The sequence below is a fragment of the Erithacus rubecula genome (assembly GCF_903797595.1).
Source record: "Erithacus rubecula genome assembly, chromosome: 8".
In the NCBI taxonomy this organism is placed as follows: Eukaryota; Metazoa; Chordata; class Aves; order Passeriformes; family Muscicapidae; genus Erithacus; species Erithacus rubecula.
This window is the reverse complement of record NC_136659.1, coordinates 35025068-35045649: the sequence shown is the minus strand read 5'-3', so window position 1 is coordinate 35045649 and position 20582 is coordinate 35025068.

Below are 20582 nucleotides of genomic sequence, written 5' to 3'. Positions count from 1 at the left end.
CATTAATACACCAACTTCTGTGTGTGGGCACATCAGGCAGGTGGGGAGGGGGCAGAGGGGTCCACAGACCACTGCCCCTGATTGTCAGGAATTCCTACAGAGCCCAGGAATTGCTCAGGGAATGTGTGTGGTAATAATGCAGTAATTACAGCCTGGAGAACAGAGCAGGTTAAATCAGGTGAGAAACCCCAGCAAATGATGTGATTCATGAGGAGTCAGGTGAGTGCCTGCAGATGGGGCTGCAGATAGGACTGGGATCACATTTAGGTTTTCCCCTGGGTGAAACAAGGAGTTGGGGGGGGCTCCCACTGCAGAGTCCATATGGTCCCTGCTGTGGGGATGGAGAAATCTGATCCCTGTCCAAACCTTGGGATATCTGTTCTCTAGGAATGTGCTCATCTATCCACCCTTCAGTTTTCACAAAGTGCTTGATGGCTGCCTGGAAATTGTTCCTAAAACTTGGATAATGACCTGCTATTACTCTCACAAATCCCTGATTAAAGCTGCTTGTAACTCCTCAGAATTACACAAAACTGGAGATCTCATCCACTACTCTGTTTCCTGAAGAACATTTGTGGGAATGATGCTTGCAAGGCATCCTGAAGGAGCAGCAGTGTAAAAATAGCAGAGGGAAGCTGGAAAAGCAGAGGTGGCAATGCTGGTTTTGGAGTGGGCTGGGCCAGGATCTTGTGAGACGAGATTTTCTTGGTTTGCAATTGATTATCCTGGGAGATTAGCAGCAATTGAAGGAGCTGCAGCTCAGCTCCTGACTGCAGAAATGCTGCCTGGGCAGGCAGGGAAAACATTCCCAGTCTGGGGGGTTCTGGCAACAGGCACCTGCACACTGACACTGCAAAAATGGGCAGAAAGGAAGTTCTTCAAAAAGAAAAAAAAAAATAAATCAGATAATATCTGTTACACTTGAAAAACAAAGCACACATCTGACTAATTCTAAGAAATGTTTTGTTTTTTTATCTTTATAATGAATTTCTTATGTTGTTGTTCTTTTTGCCATTCTTCTCATCAATAAGAGCTGTGTTAATTACCTGGGTAAATCCTGGTGCCATGATTCATTTTTTTAAGTAGATATATAAATTGCTGTGTCAAAGCATGAAAAATTTGCTGCACAGAGGAAAGAAGAGCAACAGGTTGATCAAACCTTTCTGCAAAATTAAATCTGATTTAGATGAAGATGAGGAAAGAGCTGATTCTCAGAAAAATTCATGTGTAGTGATGAGAAAAAAGCAACTTTGGGGGTTTTGAAGGATTTCTGGTTTCCAGGACATGTGTGGACACCTGGAGTGGGAGAAGGGAAGGAAAATAAATCCACCAAGGAACAACTCCTTGTTATCTTTTGAGGCAGAAAGATGAGAACATCTGAGCCAGTGGGTAGCAAAGAATGTCAGTTATGTTCCAATCTAGATTGGTGAATAAAAAGATAATCATCAGTAAATTAGAAGAGGTGTTGAAAGCTCAGTTAATTATAGGAAATGAGGAAATTAGAGTGCTGAGTCTGACTGTTTCTGATTCACTTGTTAATTTAAAAAAAAAAAAAAGAGTGGTGGGGTTTTTTGTCATCTGTACTTTTGGCTCAGGTATGCAGTGATAGCACTAGGATTGTAAAATTTGATTTCATTTTTAATGGCTCCTCAAATTAGGGTTTTGTCTTTGGCTGAGCATTATCTGGAGGAGATTGTGGTTTTAATGCATCTCTCGAAGGTCAGGAATTGTTTTCTCTTGCACAGAGCCTGAGTTCCTGCTGACCATGAAGTGGAACACAAGAACTCTGTTGCCTCTTAAATCAGAGTTGTTTGTTCCAAGGATTTTAAGAAAAAAATTAAAATTGTAGCTTGAGAATCTCCCTATCTTATTTTTAACTCATGATAAGTTCAGTGTGTGAGAGGGAGAAATACTTTGACCAGAGGAATATTAAGAAACGTTTTATCCAAGTTTTTGTGTCATACAAGGCATGATTTATTTTTGCATTTACTTCAGGATTTTTCTATTTTAAGTCTTTTTTTACTCTTTCTTTGAGTACTTGCCCACCAAACAGATGCATTTAAATGATCCATAAATTCCCTTTCAGAGCTGAAAGAGGCCCCCAGAGTTACCATCACCTACCACACTTCTGATTTTTCATGCTTATTCTTGGAAGTAGCTTCTTCACATGAAATTAATGAAAAGCTCTTGATTTTTCAGCCTTGGTTATGCAATAATTCTGAGTAAACACAAATCTTTCTTGCACTGCCTCTTGCAGTTTGGAAATCACTTATGAAACCACACTGGAATTATTGGACAAGTTACAGAGAATGGAGTATTGACTGCTGGCAAAGGAATTGGGTGAAACAGGAATCCAGTGCTCCTCTGGGGCTGGAAAATCAGCAGGAAAGCTTCCCAGGAACTTAGAAAGTGATTTCCTTCTATTTTTATGGGACCTTTGCATATGTACAGCATTTCCTGAATTTACAGAGAGGTTCTTTAAATAGCAACAGCAACAAATATGATGCCTAAATAAATAATTCCAGATGGTCCAGATATTAAACTGCAATTATATTGGAAAGGGCAACATTTCAACATCTCTGGGCCTCTCTGCAAGTTTATGGAGAGAATATTGTCCATATCAAACTCTTTAATCCCTTTTTCCCTTCATGTGCTCCATGGCAGGGGTTGGAATGAGCTGAGTTTTAAGATCCCTTCCAACCCAAATGACTCAGGAATTCCCTGGTTCTGTGATTCTGGGAAGAAAATATTCAGGAGCAGAGTGGGGTTTTTTTCAATGTTACATATATTTTATATAATATTATATTATTAGAATAATTTGGCAGGATATATTCTTTATAATCCTTTGATAAACAGTTTTGAGGTCCAAATTCTATTTTAGCCAGAGTAGCAATTGCAAAAGGTGATATTTCCATGGAAAGAGGTGAAGAGGAGAAGAAATATCCCCAGATTTTTTGTCAAATGGGAGTTGGATCCTCCTCAATTCCCCATTCCTGGTATTTTTAATTTGAGATGGTATTTTGGTCAGGCCATGACAAGAAGAAAATGTACATTTTCCTGACTTTTTGCCCTCTGTGAAAGATAAAGGGGGTTAAGCAGGTTGAGATCCTCCAGGTGCTGTGTTTTTCTGGGAAAAGCTGGGAATGTGGCTGTGCCCAGCTCAGCCTCTCAGCCAAGGGGCAAAGCTTCACCCTCTGGGCTGAGCCTTTAACTCCAACCAGCAGCAAAATGTGGAATTAGGAATGGGAATGACTGCAGTGGATAAAAATCTAATTGATTTAGCTGGAGCTCCTTGTTGTGTGGGGACAGGGAAGGGGGAAACTCCAGTGAGCCGAGATCCAGTGCCCTGATCAGTTCTGCTGATCAATACCAGATCAATTCTGCTGATCAATGCCCAGATCAGTGGTGCTGATCAATACCAGATAAATTCTGCTGATCAATACCCAGATAAGTGCTGCTGATCAATACCTAGATCCAGTACCCAGATCAGTGCTGCTGATCAATATCCAGATGAGTTCTATTGATCAATACCAGATCAGTTCTGCTGATCAATATCAGATCAGTTCTATTGATTAATGCCCAGATCAGTTCTATTGATCAATACCAGATCAGTTCTATTGATCAATACCCAGATCAGTTCTATTGATCAATACCAGATCAGTTCTATTGATTAATGCCCAGATCAGTTCTATTGATCAATATCCAGATCAGTTCTATTGATTAATGCCCAGATCAGTTCTATTGATCAACACCAGATCAGTTCTATTGATTAATGCCCAGATCAGTTCTATTGATCAATATCCAGATCAGTTCTATTGATCAATACCAGATCAGTTCTATTGATCAATATCCAGATCAGTTCTGCTGATCAATACCAGATCAGTTCTATTGATCAACACCAGATCAGTGCTGCTGATCAATACCTGCCTTGTGCTGTTTGCCCAGCCTGGAAATGAAACCAGATCATTTCACAGAGGTGATGGCCAAGGGGATCTTTGTCTGAAGCCTTTGGGGCAGTTCTGGAAGGATCTCCACGAGAGTGCAGATATTATCTGAGCATAATAGAAATATTATATATTGAATATATATATTGGATAATGAAATAAAGAATATTATCTGAGCATAATAGATATATTATATAGGAATATATATATTGGATAATGAAATATAGGATATGATCTGAGGATAATAGATATATTATATAGGAATATATATATTATATGTGAAATATAGGATATTATCTGGGTATAATATATATTATATTGAATACATATATTAGATAATGAAATAAAAGATATTATCTGAGGGTAACATATATATTATGTATGGAATATATATAATATATATATATACTAAATATATATTTTACATATATATAATAATAATATATAACTATATATAATATATAATATATATAATATATTATATATAATATATATACTATATATATATATACTAAAATACAGGATATTAACTGAGGATAATATATATTTTATATGAATATATATATATGTTATAATGAAATAAAGGATATTATCTGAGGGTAATATATATATTATGTATGGACTATATATATATCATATACTAAAATACAGGATATTAACTGAGGATAATATGTATTATATATGGACTATATATATATATCATATACTAAAATACAGGATATTAACTGAGGATAATATATATTTTATATGAATATAGATATATATTATAATGAAATAAAGAATATTATCTGGGGGACCATTTCCTCATCTGGTGTTTGCTGGGTGTGGGACAAGCCAAATATCAATCACTGCCTTCCTAAATTTTGGAAATCCCATGTAAGAGATTTCAATCCAATCCTCCTCAGTCAGACTCATTCCTTGCTCAGATTGGAAAAATTGGAAAATAAGCAAAGACATCCCTTTCTTTTTTCTTTCCTATTTCTTTCTTTTTTTTTTTTTTTTTTTTTTTTTTTTTTCCTTCTTTCCTCCTTCTTCACTTTGTCTAGGAATCGTGGAACCGCTTTAATTGCTGCGGGGTCATTACCGCAGGTTTTAGCGAAGGTTAATAAAGCAGAAATTGAATAGATACATTAAAATGTCTGAAGGTTCTGCTGGGGGCTGGCACTGACCTCGCTGCACTTAAAGCTCTGAGTCAGACTCCTGACGCCACCAGGCACGGGCAGAGTGGCAATGCATTTGTGCCTGGGGTGGAACTCAGCCTCACAAACCTCCTGGTGCACCAAGACTTATTTCAGGCATTGCTTCAGAACAGATTTAAGAGAAAAAAAACAATAAAAACAAAAGGTTTTCTCTGGTTGGAGGTTGTTTAAATTTATTTCTCCCTGCAGTTTTATTTATCGGTGGTTGAAATCTCGGTGTCAATTGTTTGTAGCTGCTCACTTAGGGTAATCAATAAAAATGGATCAGAGATGAGGCAGGCAGCATCCCTGGAATGATTTATCTTGTTTCTTTCTCTGGATTTTGGCCTCCATCCCGGTGGAGTGTGTCCCTGCTTTAGAAGGAGCTGGGTTCCTTGTGCAAAATGAACCTGATAAAAGTAATGCCATGAAATTTCTGATTCCTGGAGCCACAGAGAAGTTTGGGCTTGCAGGGACTTTAAATCTCATCCCATCCCACCCCTGCCATGGCCAGGGACACCTTCCACTGTCCCAGGCTGCTCCAGCCTGGCTTTGGACACTCCCAGGGATCCAGGGGCAGCCTCAGCTGCTCTGGGAATTCCCTCCAGCCCCTCACCACCCTCACAGCCAAAAATTCCTTCCCAATATCCAAGCTGAACTTCCTCTCAGTTGGAATCCATCCCCCCTTGTCCTGTCACTATCTGCCCATGTAAAAAGTCTTTCTCCACCTCTTTTGAAATCCCCTTCAAATACTGAAAAGCCAAATTTGAATAAATGTGGTCATTGGTTCTCATGACAAATTTCAAACCAAAAGTGTGAATTGCCTGTCACCCAAAGGCTTCTTGCTTGGACAGCTGGGCTGCATTGGAATTGTAGCTCTGGCTGTGGAATTTGCTTCTTCCTGAGGAAAATTCCTCCTTGAACTTCTAAGTTTCCACTCTTCTCTGAGGGCTGGGTGTGCCTTGTCCAGTTGGACCCATGCATGGATCATTAGTTTGGCACAAAGACATCTCAAATCAGTGGGAATTCATTCCAGGCACCTCCAGAACTGCCAAATAGATTTAAAATCCTTACATGAAACTTGAACAGCCCACATTGCCTTGAGCTCTGCTTGGCCACACTGTGGATTGTCCAGATCTCCCTGACTCCAGTGCAACAAGTCACATGTTTGTAATTAATTTGTGGCTGGAATCAAGATGTAGATTGGGGCTGCAGAGAGAATCAATGATTGCAGCAAGAGTCATTTCCTTGTGCAAGGCAATTGAGCTGCCCTGAGTATTAAGCTCTCCTAATTAAAGTGACATATTCACAGATGTATTTATGTGTGGAAACCTCCAGAAAACAAAAGCTTGTGGCTTTTTCATATCAGTTTCCAAGAAGGAAAACAAACAAAAAAAAAAAAAATAGTGAGACACGATGGAACAAAACTTCAATCTGGATTTGAAATGGTTTCAAATATCACCCAAAAAATTGAATTCAGAGGATGTCACTGCTGATGAGAATCCAAGTAATCACTAAATATTTACCTTGTTGCCAGCCTGACATTCTAAACACTCACCAAGACAACAGTGGAGCCCAAGTGGAGCTTCTGTGTTATTATTTTAATCTGAGATATAGCAAGTAAATAAGATGGAAAAGCTGAAATTCTTTGCTTGTTTCTGGCACTGCTTCCACCAGTAAAGCACGGAGCAGAACAGACTTCTGTTTTTAAAACATGGCTATCAGTAATGGGCTAAAAATATGCCTTGTGATTGAAGTGTTAAGTGCTGAATTGATTATTTCTATTAGCATTCACAGCTATTGGGAGTGGATTTATTAAAAGCTCCCTTGCAGCAGCAATCCGGAAACATTTCCAAGGATGTGCACTTTTAATGGAAGAGCTGAGTTCCACTCTGGGTGAGTGGGAGGGATTATGGAATGTCAGTGATTATCTGCAGTTGGAAAAACAGGGAAATCCAAAGCATATGTGCTGTATGTGTGTGATATGGAGTGACAGGACATGGGGAAGGGAGGCAAACTGAAAGAGAGGAGCTTTTGATGGGATATTGGGAAAGAATTCCTGGCTGGGATGGAATTCCCAGAGCAGCTGTGGCTGCCCCTGGATCCCTGGAAGTGTCCAAGGCCAGGCTGGATGGGCTTGGAACATCCTGGGATAATGGGAGGTGTCCCTGCCTATCACATTTCATCTTTGTTTAGCCAGGGTCAGGATTAAATGCTTGATAGATTTTATTTCCTGTTTGGACTCAGCTGTTTATTAATTCTTATCTATATTACAGTGAGTTCTACAGCACTTCTAGCTAACAAGCTAAAAATGGAGATGTATCTCTCTCTACAAGGCCTTTTAAGGGAAAATTGTCCAACCAAGAACAGACACCTAAATTATTTTTACTTTTATCCCAATAACCAAACACCCATGACCCACAATGCAGATTTTTCTGTCCAATTAAACAAGATCACCCAAACCCATGGAGAAGAAGGTGAAAAGGACAAAATCTACTCCCCATTTCTATATATTGCTGTATTCCAAAACCTTAAACTCTGAGTTTTCCACCATGTGATGTTACACATTTCTATTCAAACTGCACACCCATGATCCCAGTTCTATCACTCAATTTTGGAAACTTCTCCACAGCCTCAGGTCAAAAGCAGTGTGTTCTTGAGGGTCAGTACCTGTCAGTACAGAAAGTCTAAAATTATCAGTTTCCAGGATTCCAACACCTGCCAATGGGAGAGAATGGGACCAAAAAAAAAAAAATCTTCAAGGCACTTTCCAAACCATTCCACAGTTCCCTGTCCCTGTGAGGATCACTCTCTCCTGGCATGGCACATGTGGAATTCCACATGTGGAGCACTATCCTGGTGATTCTCTCTGGGATGTGTCACTGTGGGATTTCTGCTTCTCCCCACATCCCAGCACAACGTGGGACATCTTATCTGAAAGCCCTGAGCTGGCAGCAGCTGCCTCCCCTCCCAGGCTGATTGATCCTCCTGGTCTGCAATGCTGACTCTGCTCCCTCTGCCTTCAACAGAACCAATCCCAAAGTTGATTATCAGTAATTAGCACAGGAGGGGCAGAAAGTGAGCAGGAAATCACACAGAATAAAAGAAAAGCAAAAAAACCCCAAAAAACCAAAAAAAACCAACAAAATGAGGACGCTCAACTTGTGGACAAGTGCTTATCTATTAAAAATATTAAAGAAAAAAAATAGCCTAATGCAGGTGGAATCTACCTGTGAAAGAGAACCTTAAGAAAAATATTAGGGGAAAAAAATATGTGCAGAAAGTTTATGTGAAGTAAAAGATGCCTGTTCTAGGAGCACTGTTAATTATCTTTATCCTGAAATGACTTACAGATCCTGCAGGTGAAGTTTAGAAATAGTGCTGGACTTAAACATAAATGTGGGGGGTTAAAAAACTCCACCAATACTAAGTTGACCAATTCTAAGTTGACTATAGCTACTGAAGGGAATGAGATAAGATCCCAAAATCCCAGACTGGTTTGGGTTGGCAGGGCCCTTAAATCCCACCCAGTGCCACCCATTTCATGGGCAGGGACACCTCCCTCTATCCCAGGCTGCTCCAAGCCCTGTCCAGCCTGGCTTTGGGATGGAGCATCCACCTCTTTTCACAGCTGTATCCACAGTGGAGGAGAATTTCCCACATGGGATTTGTTGGTGATTTCTGACCCTCATTTTGAGAGGTCTGAGTATCACCCAGTGGGATCCTGATTTCCAGTTGCCCCAGGAGCCTCCTGTCTCTGACCACTGAGCTGTCTGGGCTGCTCTGATACCATCAGGAGCCACTGGCCCTTAGCTTGCAGGGCTGCAGCTTTCATGTCTGTGGGGGATGGCAGAGGGCTGAGGGGAGGCAGCAGAAAGAAGTTGTCCCTTTGATTTGGTCAGCAGGATTCCCTTGGGGAGCGTGGAGAAAGCAGCTCCCAGTGGCAGAGGAAGTGGACAGAGCCCAGCCCTGCTGTGTGTGTCCAGCACAGAGCAATCCCTGCCTGGGGACAGCTCAGAAGGACAAAAGGACTGTGCAAAATCTGCAAAACCAGCAGCCACTAATGTGGGAGGCAGAGCTTCCATGTGCTCCTTGATTCATCAAATGGATCATCCCGTGACTTTGGGCTTGTCTTGGAGACTTGTGATTTCTTATTTCTCTTCTTGGGAGACTTCTCTGGCCCATCACACCTCACACAGCCAAGGGTTTGCACAGGGAGTGGGGCTCAGCCTCAGCTTCCATGAGCAAAATCTAAAATGATCTTTTGTGACACTTCTGGGAGGGGTAGAACCATGGAAAAATGGAATCCCAGAATCCTGGAATGGTTTGGGTTGGAAGGGACCTTAAAGACCATCCAGTCCTCCCCTGCCATGAGCAGGGACACCTTTCCCACCTTTCCCCATCCCAGGTTGCTCCAAGCCCTGCCCAGCCTGGCCTGGGACATTCCAGGGATGGCAATTGCAGATAACTCTGCACTGGGATGAGCCAGGTAAGGACAGACATTTGCTTTTAGATTCAGGTAATTTATACAAAATTAAAAATTACTCTCCTCCATTTCCTAAGAATGTTGTCCACAGCAAATTTGAGTTCAACATACATAGGAAGGATTTTTTCCCATAAATACTCTGCTTTGCATTTGTGAATCCTTTTCCAGCTGTAGCATTCCCACTAGAAAAATGCACTGTGGAGCAGTGATAAAAGGAGATGCATTTTGTACCTTTCCTCACTTGCAGTTTCCAGAATTTCCAGTTTGAAAATAGGATATTTTAAACTGGTATTAGATATGAAATCCAAAGAAGAAGTCGCCAAAATATGTAGCAGCAGTTTTACATGTGTAATTTTATTTTGTTGCTGTTTGGTTTGGTTTTTAACTCCTCTGAAGCCCTGGGATATTCCATCCAGCTCCTGGGAATTATTCCCTGATATTTTTCTCCTTCTTTATCTGGTGAAACATCCTAAAATAGGTGTTTATTTCAGCAGTACCACATCACCATTTTTAAATCTCAAAAGTATTGAAAGCCTGTTGGGAAAAGGAACCTTGCTGGGATGCCTGGATTTGGAATTCTGAATTTTAAATTTTATATTCTAAATTCTGAATTTTCAATTCTAAATTCTGCTGAATTTCTGACAGAACTCCCAGACCTTCCAATGGTTAAAACAAACTCTCAATAACTTTTCCATGACCAAATTCTGGTGCAAAGGCAGCAAAGGAAAGAAAATCAGGTGTGCCCTGAAATCAGCTCCCTTTTAGTGCAAAGCTGATGGTGAATTTTGGCTGTGGGAGCTCTGGTGCTCCTTTCTTTGGCTGGAAAATCCCATGGAGTGTTTAAGCTCCCTAAGCCCCCCATGGGATATAATCAGGGAGAAAAGAGGCTTGGGACAGAGCCAAGAGGGTTTGCCTGGCTCTGGGTCCAGGGAAATCCTCCCTCCTCCTCTGCCTTTCCTGGATCTCCACCCTGAGTGATGCAGGAGAGAAAAATTGCAGAAAAACAATAATTTATTCTTTAAAACTCTGCAAGTTGAGTTAAAAAAAAAAATTAAAAAAATAAAAAAAGGGCCTTTCTGGCAGAGCTGATACTTTTAATGAGGTTTACTGATAGTTTTATTCAAATGTGACCTTTGCAGGAATCAAAGTCTAGCAAAAAAAAAAAAAAAAAAAAAAAAATCCTAAATGCCACTTTATTATAGTGGCACATACTGGTGTAGCTGTATTTTAGGGTCTGCCAGCATTTCCATTATAAACTTCCAGAATTTTTAGTTTAACTCTGCTATAAAATCTGGATCTGAAAAACACTCTCTGTGTTTAGGAGCATGTTTTAGTTTAATAAATAAATATCTGTCCCTGTTCCTAACCCCCTTAAACATTCCTTGAGAATTCTTTGCTAGGAGGAATTACAGATTCTACCTGGACAAAAATATTTGGGAAGAGTCCTGAGACTTGAAAAATGCAGTTAGAATGAGTTTGGAGTCAATTTTCCTCTTTCTCATGAGAAATAAAAATGCTGTAATGCTTCTTCCCCGAATTCTTTGTCTCTCTTTTGTTTGTGGCACCACTTGGAAAGAAGGGGAATTTAATAGAGTTTCATTATTGTCACAGAACTTTTGGATCTGGGTTCAAAACAGGTGTGAAAATCTATTTATTGCAGCCTCTGACAATCTCAGGGTGACACATTTTGGGCCTTTTTGGGTTTTCCCTGTGAAGGCTGAGCAAGAAATTCTTTAAAAATCAGTATTTTGCCATCTTTAGCATTCTGCTGCTCAGGAATTTCTCATCAATAGGTTGTACTTGAAATTAATTATTCCAGGCTTGTTTTTCATAGATTTCCTGCTCTTGTTTTATGGTTTCTGGAAAACTTTCTGTTCTCTGTCTTTATCATATCTTTATCATGTCTTTTATTTATATATGTATAAAATACAATCACAGGTAACTGATATTATATCACATTCCCAGTTTCTGTTACTTCCTTTAAATATTAACTTCACTTAAGGTCTCTGGACTAATTTCTGAATCTCATTTTTAAGAAAGGACATCAGTGTAGGTATCTTAAATTTTTTAAAAATATTGTTTTGTCCTCTCAGTGTTTAAAAATAAGCAGCCAATTTTTTGGATGCCTGGTTTACCTGTCCTATGAAGAGTTTTCTAGCAACAATCAACTTCAAAAAATCCAAAATTAATAATAATTCACACCAGACACTGCCACAAAGCCCAGCTTCAAGCTGTACTGGTATGTTTTCCAACAAATCCTGAAATAAATCCTTCTGGAAAAACAGAGAAACATCCCAGACCCATTGTCACATCCTTCCCTTTACATTTCCTAAAATAAACCAGACTCATTTTCTTTCTCCTTCTGTTTTTCATGAATAAAGTTTTGGAATTAGTGATTTATTAGCAAAAAAAAAAAAAAAAAAAAGGGTCTGAAAGCCATGAAGAGATTCTTCTGTGTGGCTGTATCATTTACTTTGAAATGTTAAGTATATCTATATATAGTCAGCAGGTGGATTTTAATGTCTGTGGATATATATATATGTATTTTCCCCCAAATTAGTTTTCCAGCAGCATGTGCTGATTAGAGAAATGACAAGAAAATCTGATGATGACTGAAGAAAGTTTTTCTATAAAGAGATCATTTCAAGGGCAAGAGCAACTTCTGATGGCTCTCATCCTGGAGCAGAGGGAATTGAGCAGGGAATAATCTCAGCATGGAATTCTGCCTTGTGTTTATCACATTTTGATAGTTGATATAGGTAACTAATCCCACTCTGATCACTCACTTCTTAGCCTCTGTTTCTCTTTCAAAATGTGGAAGTGGCTCCAATTAATACTAATTGGATTTATGGAGGAAAATACCCCTTAGGACTTCCGGGCTAGGTTGGTGTTAGAGCTGTGTGTGATCACTGCAGAAGCTCTGCCAAAAATATCCCCACCAAATCTACCTGATTTTCCCATTTTTCTCATTATTTGTAGCCAAAAATAGTTTGCAAACCAACCTGCTAATAAACAGTGCATGGAGCCTGCTCTGTAGAATTATAAGAGAAAATAAATTGAAACATAAATATCCAAGGAAGGACTAAAGTTGTTAAGTGTGCAGTGGCAGGTGCAAAAAGGACATTAAAGGTCAGAGTAAAGAGAATTCCATGGGGAGCTGAACCTTTGAGTAGCTGCTCATGTGTGCCAGGAGCTGTGGGATGGGAGCTGGAGCTGCAAGAGGGAAATAAAACCCTCAATATTTATCTGGCTTACAGTTCTGTCAGTTTATTGTCATCTTTATTCTACTATTTCAATGTCCACTGGAGAAAATGGTGTCTTTTTCTTCTCCCAGAACACTGAATTTGTTGACTGTTATCTTTATGGAAGAGTGGAGGGACTTGAGAGCAATCCAAACGTGTTTGTGAGCTGCCTGGAGCTGGATTTTCAGCAGAGTCAGCAAGGAGAAGCCTCCCAGCCTGGTTTGCAGCAGGAGATTGAGAAGATCCAAGCTGGCTCAGGGGCAGCATCAGCAATCTGTGCAGGCTGGGGATGGGGCTGTGTGAACCCACCTGCACAAACCTCCAAATCCCAGCACGTTCCTCCAGCAGCACCTCCCCAGGGCAGCCACACTTGTTTGGGCTCTCCCACCTTCTGAACGACAAAAAAAAGCAAAACCCAAATATGTGACAGGCTTGGGAATATTTCTAGCTGTTATTGAGTGTTGTTGTGGAGGATGGAGATGCATCTCCTCTCCCAACAAGTTCCATATGCTGCAGGGATCCGTAGGTGGTGCATTCAGGGATCTGTCTATTAACTCACTGGAACAGCAAATGATTTGCTTGTTCTGTTTATTTACCCAAAGCCAAGCTAAACTTGGCTAATGGTGTCATGGGCATTTAAAAATATCCTTTTGCCTCATTAGACAGCCAAGCTGGGGAAGAGCTGCTCAGAAATGCTGTGTGGTGCCTTGCAGGTTTTCAGGGCCTGGCTGGTTTAACTCTGAGGAAGTTGGGGTGGATTTTGGGAGGAAGATTGGGCTGGGATTTTCCTCCCAGCTTGGATTGTCCCCTGATCCTGATGCTGAGAGGATGCCAAGACCTCCTGTGTTTTGTAGGAGCAATGTCAGGTAGTTTGTTCATCCCTAACTCTCCTGTTCCTCCACTCCTTTCCTTATTTCCCATCCCTGTCTGCAGTAAAATTCTCACTGAGATCAGACTTGACCTCCTGCCTGGTCTCAGAATTAGCTCCAATTAGAGCTTATTCACTCAGCATTAACGAGGAGCTCAGTGCATCCCACAGATTTCCTCCAGGATGTGGAACAGGAATATCCACCAGACATCCCAAAGCCACATCCCATGTCAAGGCCAGGTTCTGCCCTTAGGACCATCCCAAACATCCTGGAATCCTCTCCCTCATCCCAGCAAAGCTTTACTATCCCATATTATATATATAATATTCTCTGTTTCTCTGTGCACCTTTGCTGGGTGCTCCAGAGCCTTGGCAGCTCACTGGAAATGTTTTTGTTCCACTCCTCTCCCAGGAACTTTCCCTCATTTTCCCTTGGGAAGTTTCCCATTTTTCCTGCTTCCCTGGGCCAAACACTGTGGTTGTTACCACCATGGGAGCTGTGTATGGTATTGGGTTTAAAATTTTAATTCAACACTTGACTGGACATTTACAGGCGTGAGAAAAATCCTTGGATGTGGAAATCACTCCTATCTTGGGAAATTTATTTTTCTGTCTATAAATGCTCTTTTTTTTGAAATATAATCATGGCAAAAATGAATAAAACAGATTGAATATTGCTGAAGTCAGCCTTAGAATCCAAACAGTAAAATTGCCACAGATCTTTGTGGAATGTAGAAATGGAAAAATTCAATATTTTGGACCAACTTGGTTTGAAATAGATGAGATTCCATCAAGGATAGAGGAGATACATGTTGACCTAAATCCCAAGTGGTGGCTGTAGAATTAGAATTATTTTGTCTTTTCCCTGAATTAGAGGGAAACTGAGTGCCCAACAGGTTAAGATTTAAATTGGAGTTTTATCTTTGAGATTAATTTTACAAAATAATCCCAATTTATAAAGGCAAAGGCACAGTGACTAGATGTAAAAACTGTGTGAAGGATCCCTGGAGGTGTCCAAGGAAGGATGTGGCTCTCAGTGCTCTGGGCTGGGGATTAGATGATCTTGGAGATCTTTTCCAACCTCAACCATTCCATGATTCTCCAATATCTTTGTGTTTTGAAAAATCCTGCTGAAATATCAACAAGAAATAGGATGGGGGTTTAAAACCCTACTGCTTGTTATGAAATATGTCACTACTTTTTTTTATTCTTTCTTTTTGGGGGGGTGGTTATTTTCCTCACAATTATAGTGGGACCAAAAATAGGCACATCCTTCAATAATTTGGAATCCATGGATGCTTTTGGTTCTGGTGTCGTGAATACAATATAAATGGAACTCGTTTTCTTTTTTTAGGGAGATACAGCTGCAGTTGCTTTTAGATATTCCAAGGCAGTAACCTCTGTAAATGACATTTAAGGAATACATCTAAAAATGCCTACTGGAGCCTTGTAAACCAGGGACAAATTTCAGATGTCAGCTAAGGGAGGAAAATGCTGGATATGGAGCAACTGGAAAGCTTGCAATGAGAAACTGGGGTTTAAAGTCAAACAGCTGAGGGCAGCTGCTCTTGGATTGAACCAGAGAGAAAGATTTAACTGCCACCACAATGAAAAAAACTTGTATTAACTGTAGCAGAACAGAATGCTTTTTTACCCTAAAAAATTACACTCCTTCTTTTTGAGGAACAACAATCCCAACTTTGAAACATTCTGATTTCTTGTGAGGGTTTTGGTGGCACCAACAGGACCCAGGCTGGGTTTGTTCTGCTTATGCAGTCAGGAGAGGAGATGCCTCCCACCTGGACATTGGAGTTGGACTTCTGAACTCCTTTCCAAGCCAAACCATTCCATGATTCCATTTTCTGGCTCTCATTCAGGCAGAGGATGCTGAGCTGTGGAAGCCAGAAGGGCTCATTCCTGCCTCTGGAAAGAGCAGGAATATCTCCAAGCTCTTCTTGCCCTGGTTACAAGGGAGAAGCTTTGCAGAGCTTCTCCCCTGGCTCAGTGACAGCTGGGAAACTCCCTCATCCTGAGGTTATTCCTTGTGAATCCCGTTCTGCTGGCTCTGGTGGTGCCTCTTCATGTGGCTGTGACAGAGCTGGGATTGGAGAACTGGCTCCACAATTTCCATGTCTTTGTTCTGCAAAACAGGCACACAGGAATAGATAATGGAGGAGATACAGAGACCTACATGCTGCAGTATAGAAAGGAGCAAATTAATGGGAAAAATGAATTAGGAGGATTTTGATTTGCATAATTCCCATTAAGAAAACATTCTTTTATCCCAAGAAGATGGAGCCTGAGCTAGATTTTGAATAGCAGATATTAAAAGAAGCCTGTTTGGGGTTTTTTTATTTGTGTTTTTGGTTTTTTCTCCCTGTAGTCTGACAGGAAGCAGCAAGTGATTGCAGAGCAGCAAACTCTGCTCCACCAAATACATTCCAGCCATTCCTTCACCCACCATGCTCCTGCCCAGAGCTGAAGGGACAGGAAGGGACAGTGCCAGGGAAGTTGACATCACCCCATGGAAAGTAAACAAAAGCACACAAAGCACCATCAAACCTGCACTGGTGTGGGTCTGTAAAGCTGGGATGTTTATCTGAAACTTTCTCCTGCAAAAGGCCACAACTTCCTGCCACACCTTCTGGGCATTTTCTGTGCCTAGCTGAGACTCCAAGTACTTCCATCCAAATAATGATCCACAAACCAGGAATTCCAAACTGGGGCTTCTTCCCTTTCTGTCCCTGATCTGATTAAAACCCAGCAATTTCCAGGCTGGATGGTGAGAAGGAATCTCAGGATCCGTCACAGGGCACTATCTATAGCATGATTTTAAGGAAATGAATAAAAAGTTTATCACAGAATCCCAGAATGGTTTGGGATGGAACTTAAACCTTAAAGCACATCCCATTCCACCCCTTCCATGGGCAGGGACACCTTCCACTAAACCAGCTGCTCCAAACCCCACCCAGCCTGGCCTGGAACACTTCCAGGGAAGGGACACCAACAATTATGGATTAATTAGGATCCTAGATGCTAATTTTTCTTTATTTTTAGTTCCAATGGACATGACTCAGTGCAGATATTTGCCATTTATCAGTGATGGGGACAGGAGAAGCTTAAAATGCATTTATTCCCCTCCTCTTGAATTTTTCCTAGAGATCACTTGGAATCTCCCCATTTTCCCCAGCAAACCTGCTGTGGATTCAGCAAATTACCTCCATGTAGAATTTGATAATTCCTGATTTTTAAGCACCCTTCTCTTTAAATCCTTGCCTTTGTTTTGCTTGCCCAGCCCCAGCCCTGTACCTGAGCAGGGCAATGCTCTGGGGGGTGACTGCTCCTGTTGTCAGCTGTGAGCAAGGTTGGAACATTTTCCTCCATGGCATCCTTCCCACAGCTGTCATTGCTGTCTGCAAGTTTATTCTCAGCACAGTGTGAAGCTCTCAGCCCTGCAGAAGGGCAACACTTCCCCTGAAATTGTGAAGACATGAGTTTTATATTCAGTTTGCTCTCGAGCAGGATGGAACTTGTTACCAGGTCCTCTCCCCTCCTTAAATTCAAGATTGGTGTTCATTGTTCAGGGAATTTTTGGGCCAATTTGCTCTGAGTGCTGCATAAATGTGTTTTATTATGATTCAGGAAAGGTTTCCTGGTTAGAAAATCATTGCAATGGAGATAATGCACTATTGAAGGCCAGTCTTCTAAAAATATAGAAATGGTTTTTCTTGACACAAAAAGCTTATGTTGCCACACAGACACATTGAATTCTGGGGGGCAAGGAAGAAAACTTCATTATCCCTGAAAAACAGATCACTTCCTTCTGAATATATTCCAGTCCCTGGAATTTGGTTACACTCACCTGTAAACAGGACACAGCTCCAGGATTTATTTGGCATGGATGTGCACATGCACCCATGTGCTTGCACATGGATATAACCACCACATCAACAGGAATAATCTCCCAGATTTAACCTGATGCACACAGAATACATTTGGGAGTGGGGAATACTACTGGAAACTGGGAATTATCTGAAAGGTTCATCTGGGATAGCAAAACCTTGTGGCTCCACAGACATCAAGATACCTGGTGGAGAAGTAACCCACATAAGGAAAATATGGGAATAATTGGCAGTAGAACAAAGAGCAATGCATTGAGTAAAGAAGAGGGAAGAGGAAGTAACTGGCAGGGAAAAGCAGATGAGAATGTTACAGGGAAAGTCAGTGGCACCCTGTGAGTTCCCAGATTTTTGGCTGTGGTGGCAGCAGCAGCAGCTCTGGATTTCCCAGTGTGGTTCCTTCCTGTTCTGATTTTCAGCTCTGTAAATCAGGGCTCAAATCTCATTCTCCATATGAATTCTATTGCATAGAAGGACATTTATGGAAAAATTCTTGGCTGTGCAAGTGGGGAGGCCCTGGCAGAGGGGCCCAGAGAAGCTGTGGCTGTCCCTGGATCCCTGGAAGTGTCCCAGGCCAGGTTGGACAGGGCTTGGAGCAGCCTGGGATGGTGGAAAGTGTCCCAGCCCGTGGAAATGGGTGGGCTTTAAGGTATCCAGTCCCTCCTGTGATTCCATGATTCTGTGATTCACTTAAGCTCATTCTTCCCAAACCACCTGAGGTGGCTCCTGCACCTTGGGCCAGTGCTTGCAGGCTCAAAAATGTTAGATTTTTCACTTTGAACTGCAGGGAAGGCAGAAATATTTCATAAATATCAAGGTATTTCAAGCAAAAAAAGGGATTTTTAGTTGTTGATGCAGAAATACCAGAAAAAAACAATTGCTAAGGCAGCTGTGAAATTATTGCACAGAAGATAAATGAAGCTGAGGGAGCTGGGATTTTCATTGTGTGAAGGAAGCTGGAGCTGTGGTTTCATGAACTGAGGTTCAGCTGTTCCCTGCTCACAGGAGAACTCTTCATCCCTGCTCTTGTGGGCAGAAAAAATTCCAAAAGCAGAAGGTGGAAATTAGTGGACATCCAAAACTGGTTCTTCCAGCCTGGCAATGGTGCAAGGGGAGCATCAGACCATGGCAGGTTCACAACCAGGTTAGTTTTGTATTCCAAGGAGCAGGAATTCCACTGAAGTCATTGTTTCCCCATTATTTCTCTGTGCTCAAGGCATCTCAGCCACCAGGTAAGGGAGTGTGGATGTGTCCAGCCTCCAAAGGGGATGCAAAATGCAGATTTCTGATGGGTGCAAATGCAGATTTCTGATGGGTGCAAAATGCACATTTCTGATGGGTGCAAAATGCAGATTTCTGATGGGTGCAAAATGCACATTTCTGATGGGGGCATAATCCAGATTTCTGATGGGGGCAAATGCAGATTTCTGATGGGGGCAAAATGCAGATTTCTGATGGGTGCAAATGCAGATTTCTGATGGGTGCAAAATGCACATTTCTGATGGGTGCAAAATCCAGATTTCTGATGGGTGCAAAATGCACATTTCTGATGGGGGCAAATGCAGATTTCTGATGGGGGCATAATCCAGATTTCTGATGGGGGCAAATGCAGATTTCTGATGGGGGCATAATCCAGATTTCTGATGGGTGCAAATGCAGATTTCTGATGGGTGCAAAATGCACATTTCTGATGGGTGCAAAATCCAGATTTCTGATGGGTGCAAAATGCACATTTCTGATGGGGGCAAATGCAGATTTCTGATGGGTGCAAAATGCAGATTTCTGATGGGTGCAAAATCCAGATTTCTGATGGGGGCAAAATGCAGATTTCTGATGGGTGCAAAATCCAGATTTCTGATGGGTGCAAAATGCACATTTCTGATGGGTGCAAAATGCAGATTTCTGATGGGGGCAAAATCCAGATTTCTGATGGGTGCAAAATGCACATTTCTGATGGGTGCAAAATCCAGATTTCTGATGGGTGCAAAATGCAGATTTCTGATGGGGGCAAATGCAGATTTCTGATGGAGGCATAATCCAGATTTCTGATGGATGCAAATGCTCCAGGCTGGGTGGAACAGCTGGAGGAACGAGCAGGGCAGGAGCTGCTCCTTGCAGCTCCCAGCCCCAATTCCTTATCCCATCCCTGCTTTGCCTCTCCTCAGACATCCCCATTCCACTCTGCTCTCTTTGCTAATTCCCAAGTTAAATGTTTGCTCCTGAGTGGCTGCAGTGCTCCCAAGTTTCCTGGATCCTTTCCATCCCATGTTTGGGGCTGACATCACCATTCCTGGAGGGAGCTCCTGCTCCTCCTTGGGGCTGACCTCTGACTCCTCACTGAGTGCCATTCCTGCCTTTTGGGAATGCTGCCCTGAGGAGCCATGCAGACAGAAACTTCTCTGATTTCAGGAATTCCTTCCTCTCTTTGCCTTTTGTTGTCCTTTAGGATTTTAAAAGAGGGCTGGACACTCTTTATTGGGATATTGGTTCTCACTGCTCCCTCTGGAATCTTTTTCTGTCACTGAGATTTGAGAACTCCTTGACTCTGTGGGTTTTTATTTTCCCTCTTTTTAGTGTTCAAATGAATCTGCTGAAGGATGCATCCCTTTCATTCCACAGTTTTGGAATAAGGAACTGATTTGTCTTAATGATTTGCTCTAGTAGTAATTCCTGTCTCCTACTAAAACCAAACCAACATTTTCTTTTCCCTGCTTAGAATTGCACAATTGATATTTATTGCTCAATTCCTCAGGGAGAATAAGTAACCAGTCCCTAAAAGGGCAGAAAAGATGGATGCTTTTGCAGGATTAACTTTAAAGCTTAAATATTTATTTTTTTAATTACTAAATCCTGCTGTCCTTCAAGTTCAGGGATAGTAAGGTCAGACAGGAGACACAGATTCCATGGAGAAGTTTCTCAACTTGATTGTAGAACTTCTAATTTTTCTTTTGTTTCCCATTGGCAT